Here is an 11,996-nt window from a genome sequence, read left to right as displayed (position 1 = left end):
TTTATATGACCCCCCCCCCCCCCCCCCCCCACAAAACAAACCAAAAACCAAAAAGCACGTGAATATATTTAAGAGGGATCATTGCCCTGATCCTCTCTCTGGATCCGCCATTGCTTGATATGTTCATTATACAAAACCAGGTTACTATTTTTTATTAACAATATGTTTAGTTAAATACTTTATCCATATGTCAAACAGCACTTACCATGGTCTTAAATATACATGTCGAGTAATTCTGGGTAGATAAAAAAAAGGTGATTGATTAAAATCGACCCCTCAATTACACGTTTCTCAGAAGAAAAGAACACACGTATATCGTATTAAGACAGATATTTGTCTAATATACTTGAGTAAAACTATGTCGATTATTTAGATTTACCTATGATACAAAAACAAATAAATTATTTTAATATACCTTTATTCCAAACTAACTTTATTCTTTTCCGTTTCTTAATTATACAGAAATACTGATAGGAGTTTCAACAACCTTCGATTACAGCTGACAACCAGAAATAGAAAAGTGATCACGAATTTAAAGCGGGTAAAAAAATTAAACCTTGTTATTTAAAATATGAAATCAATACCAGCAATTGATCATATTACTAATTTAGTGTCTTCGAATATTATTATATCTTATGTTTGAATAAGAAGAATTGCCTTGTTGTGCTTAAACATTGTAAACATTAATTTATTTACTTTATTTATCTTTAATCAACGTAAAAAAACCCCACCCTATTTAAATAAATATATTTGATTATAAAAAAAAAAAACGCAAATCAATGATGATGCAAACAAGGACCGTTGTTACATGTTTGTCTTCACCATATAAATACAGTAATTTATAACAACCTAAATATTATTTCTGTTAATATATTTTATAATATGAATAAATGTAGAATTATATTATAAATTTTAACAATATTAAATAGCAAATTGTATTATTGTTAGTACGAGAAATATCAGGCACAAAAATGTGCAAGTTTGGTTTTCTAAGCTAGTATTGGGAGTGGCAGTCCTCTTACAGGCGGTGCAGGTGGGATTAAACATGTTACGGATCTCATATGAGAGTGGCAGTCCTCTTTAAGACGAACACTTGCTAGTGGATCATGGAAGCAGTTGTGGCTTTTCCTAACATCCTTTTGACTCTGCCTTATAGAGAGATATGATTTTCAATATATATATATACTCTTTAAAAAAGTAGGGAAACCTGAAATATTAATGTTAATATCAACTATTAGACCGAACATACGTCTTGACTACAGACATCCTAGTAAAGAACGTTCAGGTCTGTTTATCAACACACCGAAACACATTCCATAGTTTGTACATGCCCCGTACACATGCGTGGGGTGTCATTATCAATTTTGACAATTTCCAAGAAGGTCCATTAATCACTGTGCTATATTATTTCTGTCAATCTTTTTCATTCTGTTGATCATACAGTTGTTATTGTTTTGTTTTTAGTCATTTTTTGTTTGAATTTGCAATTTACTGATACAAATACGTCAACTTTCAAATGTCACTAATGACCTCAGTCGTCCTTCAAGATCTTTGGTGGACATAAAACTACTGTAATACTGAACTACCGGTTGTAATGTTTGCCCAATTAATTAACCATTATCATATAACCATTCCCCACAGCTAATATACCTTACAGTTTTGGCAATTGTAAATTCTTATTAGAGTTCCCCTATTTTGTTTTAAGAGTATATATATATATATATTAATTGCGTATCAGTAAAGTTGAATAAATATATATTCAGTGTTGCATGTGTCGACAGATGTCTAGTGCATCATATTCTCTGTGTGAATAGCATAGATTATTGTATTTTATTTAAATTTCAGACTTTGAATAGTACAGACATCACGATCACATCATAAATACAGAGACCTGGATTTACGGACCACATCACTAATAGAAAATTGTGTTACAGAGGACCAAGGTACACGAACTATCCCAGTAAACTTGAAACAGTATTATTTAGCATCTTAATCTTGTGACACTACACTGTAAAGTTTCATGCATTAACAATAATAATAATAATAATAATAATAACCGATCCATACCGTCATTAACTACTTAGTATACACAAGATATGTGACATAGCATTTTCATGACGTCTTGTAACATTTATTTTAGTACGGAAGTGATATTTTCATTTAGCATCTTCATGATATATATCGTTAATAACTGTACTGGTAATATGTTTACTACACACGTGAAATAATACATATAGTATGTCCATGATATCGTTTAATACTTAGTTCATAGTATATATAGTAAGTAGTATATTGTATATACCATCATTGATTGCTGGATCAATGTTTAAATTTATTATTGGAGTTATGTTTTGCTGAGACATATTTTAATAAACATAGGCTGCATGTGTTAGCGTATAAGCATTTATGCAGGGCCAAAACTCACGTTCTTTATTGACTCACAAAAAGACTCACAATTAACTTACAAAGAGAAACGCACGACTATTATAGTAATATGGAAGAGGGACAGATAACACCATAGATTGTAATCAAACATATTCAATTTTGCTGGCACATTATAGTACACTAAATGAATATAGACATATGGAATGTCACTTTTCCGGAGAGGAGAGGACAGAAGGAATTTGATAGGTTTAAAATTAAAAATCGTTCTTTACTGTGAAAGTGACCAATTATTCAGCCAAGTGTGCCGTCTCATGCGACGATGTAAATTAGTTTAGAAAATTATTAGTGAAAGGATATAGTTGCAAATAGACACATAGGCCCATGCTTATAGAACTCTTGAGTCGAGACTCGAATCTCTAATGACGTCACCCCATACTATTTGTATGGTGTTGTTATGGAGCCAAAGTCTCAAACTGTTAGAATTGTGAGTCTGAGGTCAGGTCAGGTCAGGTCAGGTCATAAGGCTTTACGTGCACATTCAGAGCAAGCTGTTGTAGCGCACGCCTGGCCTGGGTGCCTTGGCCGGCTCCTCCGTCCAGTTTGAGTCTAGACTACACGTATATAAGCACATGGCCTGTATTGACCGACCTGTTAAGAAGCTACCTTGTTATCTAAAATAGTGTAAAATCCATGAACTCACTTCGTTCAAGTCAAAAACTATAAATGTGGGCAACTAGACACCTGTAAAAAGCTACTACATGTGGTAAGAAGCTACCTTGTTCTTTAAAATAGTGTAACATACACGAAATCATGTAGTTCCAATCAATAGCGGCTAAAGCCAAAAGTCTTAAATCGTGAACTTTTGATTTCTGTTATTAGATACCTGCTTAACAAAGGTTGTGTGTATTATATAATTATTTTGTAATATTGCACGTTGTTTACTAACTACTATACTAATGATGTGCTTTGTTTTATAGCAGGCTATGTCAATGACTATGAAACGCAAGGTTCTACACTAATACAGGTCTCAAAGTTTTTCTGTAAAAGGTTGACAGCATTGTCACTTTAAGTCTACCAGTACTATTCACGAAAACAGTTATTATTAACACAACATATGTTTTCTAAACCAAAACAGTGAACATTTCAAAAGGATACCCCAACACATTATTTATTCATGCGTTATTAAATGTCAGAAATAAAGGTCCAGACTGCGGTAAATAAAAATAAACCTGTTTTTGCCAGATAACCTAGGGCCTAATTCATAAAGCTCTCTTCAGCTCTTTTAACCAACATCGCATCGCACTGCTAGATCGCAGTTGTGAGAAGTTAGTGAATTAGGCCTCAGCTCTTTTTGATAAGCATCAGTGAGTCCCCTTTATTGACTTTAAATTACAGAGACAACAAAATGACATGTCAAAGACAAGTCATTAATATACCAGACCCCGTGCTTATAAATCTTTTATAGTCTATTCTCACTACTCTAATAAAATCTAAGACGTTAACGTCATGACAATGCCATACAAATTGGATCCATGTGACGTCGTTAAAGATCTAGACTGAAGTTTTATAAGTACAGCTCCATTTATGGAGAACTGTTTGTAACAACTAAATAACTACAGACAGGGATCGAACATGAAATGTCCATTCTGTTTATAAAACAAAGTTATCACAAACACACACGTCAAACTGCGGGACTACACCAAACACCATATTGCTGTGTGATGCACCGTGCTGAAATCTGTGCCATTGATTTTCATGATACCGAATTGACATACGCGGTGTCAATACAAATGTCAAATGACAGGATGTGTGTAAAATGTGTTGACAGTCTCTGTGTATAAATGGTTGCGGTTTTATGAACCATTCTCAACTCGATGTCATCATACATACATAATATAAAGGTGGGTTGAGAAGGAGAAACCATGATAGAAACAAAACCCCACCCTACATAACCGAGGGACACATGGCTCATTAAACTGTATACACTACTATAAGATAACATAAATTTATGTTCCATTTACAGCTACAAATCTATATCATTGTACATATTAAAGTATTTTTCTGTATTATTTGTACATTATTTAATATTTCCAAATAAGAGATCTGTATTTCGACGCACCACGGTTTCAACATGTATCTTTAAGTCCAATCAATAGTCAGCATTAAGCGCTACATCCGCAGTGCGGCACAGTCATTAGTAAACACTCGTGCAGACGATAGCAGTTCGCGCCATAGCTGCAAGCGAACCAGCCAGAAAGAGGAAAAACAAGATATTACTTCTCTTTGCCAACATGAAAAACACCCACTCAGGCGCGGGTTTAGGGAGAACAAAGAATGTACACTTTCAGTAATCAAACCAAAGAATATTATAGAGATTTAAAGCAGCATCAACATTGGTCGCGTCATGTTAGCAATTTATGTTCATTTTGTTTAAATAATTCCATCTCTACATACTCCGAAACCTTCTCCTAAGCTCTGATGGTCATGCACAGCTGGGTAGTGCTCAAGAACTACTGATATTGTTAATTCACTTGGAATTGCAAAGCAATTGTTTTCCGTTACTTAACAACCAAAGAAGAAGCCAATGCTTATTTACAAATATATTTAAATAAAATGCACGTCATCTAAAAAAGAAATATGCATATACTTGCATACATCACGACTTGATGTTCAACGGTGACACAAAACAGAACATCAACATAATATAATGTCAGTTTAAATTTGGTTGTCCCTACCATGCACATCATGATCTTAAGAAAAAACAACAATTCTTTCATAATTAATTCCAACATGCATCCTTACTGATGTGATAATTTCTGGATCGAACCACCTTGGTGGACCCATTCAACTGATTGTTTTTTCTCGTTCCAACCAGTGCAGCACAACTGGTCAAAGGCCGTGGTATGTCTTTTCATGTCTGTAGAAAAGTACATATAAAAGATCACTTGCTGCTAATGAAAAAATTTAGCGGGTTTCCTCTGATGACTACATGTCAGTCCTCTGATGACTACGTGTCAGAATAACTAAATGTTTGACATCCAATAGCCGATGTTTAATTAATCAATGTGCTCTAGTGGTGTGGTTTAGCAAAACAAACTTTAACTTTAATTTCTGGAACAGCCCGATTTTCGCTTCCAGCTATATCTAAATTGAAATATTCGCAAACATGAACAGGAGTTTTAAACATGAAGCCTAACCTGCGAAGACATGGAACTGCCGCGTCGTAGAGTACACATGTGACCAACGGGCATCCTTTATTTCATCTCATCTAGCCAGCTGAATCTAACTGGCTACAAATTGCTTATTATTCAGCACTGGTGGACAGTAACAGCACTGTTTTCAGGATATTTATCGCATTTTTTCACCAAGGAATCGCCCGAGAACCTGTCTACTAAATAAAGGACAGGAATGCTCTTAACGACCCATTAGTACATTGTATAATGTCTGAAAATACATGTAGATGACTCTTGTTCGGAAAAACAAATATTGGTACTGCCACATGGGTAATGCTGCCAGTTAGCACTTTTATATGCATTTGCACATAGACAGAACCGCACATACCATGGCCTCTAATGAATCCGGTACAAAACCCCAACGGACATAACCCATCCGGACAAAGCCCTGAGGTTAAAAGTTAGTGCTTACCAGTAATAAAATCTTGCATTCACTAAAAGTACATACTAAATAGAGATTCTTGTTTAGAATATCAGTTTCTGTACATTCAGTGTGTTTCGGGTCCTTGTAATGCTTGTAAATAATCCAGTAATTTCGTACGCCCCCCCCCCCCCCCCCCTCCCCCAATATATATTAGGATATATTACAAACAGTGGGACGATCAGGAACAAATTTATTATACAGCCACTGATATTTTATGTAGAACTGTTTTAATTTAATTTTAGACATTAAAATGTCTCTGTTAGTCGGCAACATCTTATCAATGGCAATAAACTCACGACAGTCACTTTAAAACTCACTATGGGTAGAAGCCGGTACCGGGATGTATACCCAGAACTTGCAAACCTTAACGTTGATGACCAATGAGCCCGTCACACTCGAAGCGGAAATTCTGTCAATGAGCGAAATTCCTCGCCCCGACTTAAATGATTAAAGATTCTTGATCATTCAATAATGGTAGACAGAAACACTTAGAAGTTTCCAAACACGTTTCCTCAGAAATTCTGAGAATCCGTCTGCTGAATAAATTTCGGTGACATTAATACGATTATTTCCGGTGACATTTATTTAAATCAATCGCCGTATAGAGGTTTGCGCAGTACCATAATTGGATATAAGCAGAAAAGTGAGTTAAATGAAGAATGCGATGTTTTGTGATTATTTTGACTGGAATCTTCCCCAAATAACCTTACAGCATATATGAAAATTCGAGCATTTGTTTGTTTGTTCTATTTTGATCGTAGTTGTTTTTCAGATAGCAATCGGTTATTAAAACAGTGAAAATGGTCATAAATTTATTTTCAGTATGTAAAATTACTAAAATACCAGAGAGAGAGAGAGAGAGAGAGAGAGAGAGAGAGAGAGAGAGAGAGAGAGAGAGAGAGAGAGAGAGAGAGAGAGAGAGAGAGAGAGAGAGAGAGAGAGACAAAGGATTATTTTTACTTCCAACCTCCCTACCCCCCCCCCCTCCCCCACCCCCAAAAAAAAAGAAAGAAAGAAAGGGAAAAACAGAAAAGAAAGAAAAAACAGAAACAAACAACAATAACAACACTGCATGGAGACAATACGTGGAGACTTCAACAAGGATATACGGTGACTTGGTAAATCTTCATTGTGTGTATTAATGCATAGGTAATTAATGCATATTGTATATTTTTCAGCACAATCCTGAGCACGTGGTGACATCAAGAGTTTAAGAATAGCAGAAACTTATACGTAAGTTAAAACCACAGGTAACATGACATATATATATATATATATATATATATATATATATATATATATATATATATATATATATATATATATATATATATATATATATATTACAAATATACAGTTATAGAGTTTGTAGTAACCTCGACCTAGATATATGATTTACATTTAGAACTGATACAATCATTCTAAACTACAATAAAATTATGCAGTAAATATTTTGAAGTATTTGGGGGGAAAAAGACATCTATTCCAGAAGTGATGGTATATAAATAGTTCATCATACAAAAACTGGTTTCGTTATTTAATTCGGTAAGCTTTCTCGTGGTTACTAAATATCAGTATTTATTTCACATATATAATTGTCTATTATATTTACTAAAGGTTATTTCTAGTAGGTGACACATAATGCTATGAATGGATGTGTTGTTGTGTTCTTGTGATTACATGTTAAACAGGTTTGCTTCCATGGCATATGGACTTGCAATAAACAAGGAAAAGTGTCAGGTATCATGTTGCAATACAAAAATATCCTATTATTATAAATATCAACTTTTGATATGTCAGCTTTTGAGACAATAAAATCTGCTCCAAGTTTCCTAATGCTAAAAATAATGCTCTGTCATTTGTTTACAATGAAATAATATGATTCATAGCATTTTCTCTCGAATTTTGTTACGTGATAAAAAACAAAACAAAAAAATCCACTTTTATAATAATTTAAAGTATGCAAGTATAATTATTAAAATATTAAATTTTGTTTGCGTTTTGATGGGTTCTTTATGGGGGTTTTTGGTATTAATGCATAATGAAGTAGTTTCGTCAATTAAATTCTGCATTTGTTCTGCTTTCAGTACCATTTGGACCACATTTGAGAAAACTGCAAAGACGATATAACAGGTAAACCGATGCTTCTAATGTAAAGTTGCTTGTGGAACTGTCATGTCTTTCCAATGTTTTCAAGCAGAAAAATATACATATTTGAATTTTATTGTATACTCCGTATTTGATTACACTAACATTTTACTGTTTTGATTCTACGCGCATTCTTTCACATGATCTTGCTACTTTCAATATTAAGAAAATAATAATTATATAACTAATCAAAATAATTCTTATCTTGATACGCCTTTAAAATAACTAATTTGTTTCAGCTGTTCTCCTGATCTTATACTCAAGTTCTGTTGTACCAAAGCAACTAGTAAAACGCATAAACCAAGGACAGGGTCAAGTTAGATTAGAAAGTAATTTTAGATACAAATACTATTAATAGGAATATATAAGTATTTATCAGTTAAATTTAGTACAGTGCGTGCCAAATATAGATTACTGCAGTGTGGATATGTGTTCACCAGATTTCGACATAGATGTACTCAAAAACATACATCACACTGAACAACATGCCAACAATACGACTTTACTGTTATTTTAACGATTCTTGTTTCAAAGAATGTAATGGCTAAAACTGTACAAATATAAAAATAAACGTTTGTAACTTTTTATTCTTACATATGGATCATTAGCTGTAGCCTTTCCTAATTAAAAGAAAACACATGTATTAATTTAGCATATGACTACACTGCTTTCTTACAAACGGTTCTCTTACAACAAAATTTTTTGAAGTTTTCGGTGCACACACGTCGGTTGTGTCTCGTTAACATTTTTACCGATTAATATTTAAATATTTTAAATGTCAAAATATTATATTTTTCTAAATAGTTGGTGTAAAATAACAAGAATAAGAAACATTCATGATTTAGGAGTTACGTCTGTAGAACAATAATGTTAAATAAATTAGATTACAAAAAGAAATTTTATTTTCACGAGTCGAATTTTCACAAATGAAATTCATTTATAAAAAGCCAAAACCTGTTTTTATATTTTACAACGTTGTTAAGACTTTTTATGTGCACAGTATTGCTATTATTATTATTATTTTAATTGTGCATACTTGTATTATTTAACTATACTGTGTCTCATAATTCCATAAGGAATGGCTTATATGTACTTTTATGTTTGTTTTATTTTGTGTGTGTGTGTATATATATATATATATATATATATATATATATATATATATATATATATATATATATATATTCTTAAAAAAAAATTGGGGAACCTGAAATATTAATGTTAATATCAACTATTAGATCGAACATGCCTTTTGACCACAGACATCCTAGTAAAGAACGTTCATTTCTGTTTATCAACACACCGAAACACAATCCAGTTGCCCCGTACACGTGTGTAGGGTATCATTCTCGATGTAGACCATTTCCAGGAAGGTCCATTAATAACTGTGGAACATTATGTCTGTCAATCGTTTTCATTCTGTTGATCATACAGTTATTATTGTTTTGTTTCAAGTCATATTTATTGTTTGAAAAAAACCCCGTCAACTTTCAAATTCCACTTCTAACCCCAATCGTCCTTCAAGATCTTTGATGGTCATAAAACCTACAGTAATACTGAACTACCGGTTGTAATGTTTGCCCAATTAATTCGCTACTATCATATAACCATTGCTCACAGCTAATATACCTTACAATTTGGCAATTGTAAATTCTTATTAGAGTTCCCCATCTTTTATATATATATATATATATATATATATATATATATATATATATATGATGTACATAATGTGAGACGTTAATAAATATTATCTGTCTGTCTGTCTTTATTAACCGATCAACAGCTTATTACTTTAAAAGTAATTAAATATTCAGCGGTTATACGGGGTTATACTGTTAAAATTAAGTTTCTTGAAATTTAAGAAACATTTCTCGATTAAATACGTTTCACAATGCGTTAACAAAGAATAGTAACACAACAATTTACCACATGCATTCACTTCTCTTCAATTTGGGTGTACATCTCTACTATATGGGCTGTCTGTCTGAGGCAGGCGTTGATACTTAGTCATGTGTGAGATTAACGTCTGTGTAGTTGCATTATTCAACCTCAATATGCAGTTAAAATACAATCTATAGCCCGACCCATCCTCCTACAAAAATGTTTTTGTAAATAATTTCAGTTTGGTTTGAATGAATGAATGAATGAATGTATGGATGTTTAACGACACCCCAGCACGAATACATCGGCTATTGGGTGTCAAACTATGGCAAATGCTGTTTGGTTTGACGTACGAAGAAAAGTAAAAGTGTTTTGGAAACAAAACCCCTATTTTTCTGTGCAATTTAAAAAACAATCGGCTCAGAAATAAATAACTTTAGTAAATTCCACAGTATGAAAAAGGCGATCCCTGTGGGAAGGACTATAGGTAAGAACCGGTACATGCGAAAGGCAATATCATGAATATATACATAACTGCTCATGAATATAAGCCATTACGACCATTGATCTACAACCACAGATGTAGAAAAAGTGTCTCGATAAACACAGACTTTTTCTCACAGACGTCTGTTCCCAAAACAACGATAAAAATGATATATAGGTCGTCATAGTGTACCTTGATAAAGGTGTTACATTTGACAAATACACCATAGCGTTCAGACACGTTCACCATACACCTATCATATGGTAATTATGATAAACAGTTTGTAACCTTGGATTTTTTATATTATTATTTTGTAGTTATTATGTTACAAATTACAAAATCCAGAATCCTTGATACTAACTTCAATATTGTTGTGTTTTTTTGTGTTTTTTTAGAAATCAAGAAAGCAAGTGCTGTTCATTTACAATGCATTTATTAAAGAGGCACGTGTGATATTCAGATATCACAGACGACAACATCATACAACCGCAAACATGGTGATCGTCAGGGAATTTGTAGAAGAGATTTCGATCAGCAACGACAACCCATTCCTGTTTCCTGTTGGAGATGACATTGTCTTACCGAAGGATACTCCCGATAACAACCCTACACCAACATTTGGCGCAAAAACCGCAGACGACATTTGGCAAGTGGAACAGATATTCGGCGTGCTCGTTATTTCTCTACTGGTGCCGTTCATTCTCGGAAGTAATCTACTTGTGTTTGTCGCAGTTCGTAAATTCAAAAGACTGCAAGTTCCTACAAACTATTTTCTTGTATCATTGGCAGCAGCCGATATTATCATAGCCCTTGTGATTCCGTTTGTCCTTGCAGCAGAAATCCACAAGGACGACATTGTGGATATTTACGTCTGCCTCGCGCCAAACAGAATACTGATGATGGCGTGTGGGGTGTCCATTTTGTCACTTGCCGCCATTGCCTATGACCGATACACGGCTCTGGCAAATCCTTTGGAGTATGTCAGCATCATGACAATGAAGAAGATAGCTGTTGTTATAACTTTGTCCTGGGTGTATTCAGCATGCATTGCATGGATTCCACTGTTCGGCCACTGGCATATAGATATTGATTCTCAATCGCATCCTTGTTCATTCAGACTCCTACACAGCAAAGCTCATACAATATTTTTGAGCGCAATATTTGCCCCAGCATGTTTTGCAATATTTTTCTGTTATTTTAGGATTTATATCGTAGCACGACATCATGCACGTGCAATTGCCGCGGTGGAAATATCCGTGCAACACAATCTACAAGTGCGTTACATCATCAAAGACACAAAGTATGCCAAAACTCTGGCCTTGGTGATGGGCGTGTTTCTGTTTTTGTGGCTCCCATATTTGACTTGTTTGTTTTTCGAAATCATATCAGATTTATTTGTGAACGACTGGGTGAGGAACTACCTTTCCTTTCTGGCTCT

Source organism: Gigantopelta aegis, chromosome 4, assembly GCF_016097555.1.
Source record: "Gigantopelta aegis isolate Gae_Host chromosome 4, Gae_host_genome, whole genome shotgun sequence".
Lineage (NCBI taxonomy): Eukaryota > Metazoa > Mollusca > Gastropoda > Neomphalida > Peltospiridae > Gigantopelta > Gigantopelta aegis.
Note: the sequence above shows the minus strand (reverse complement) of the source record.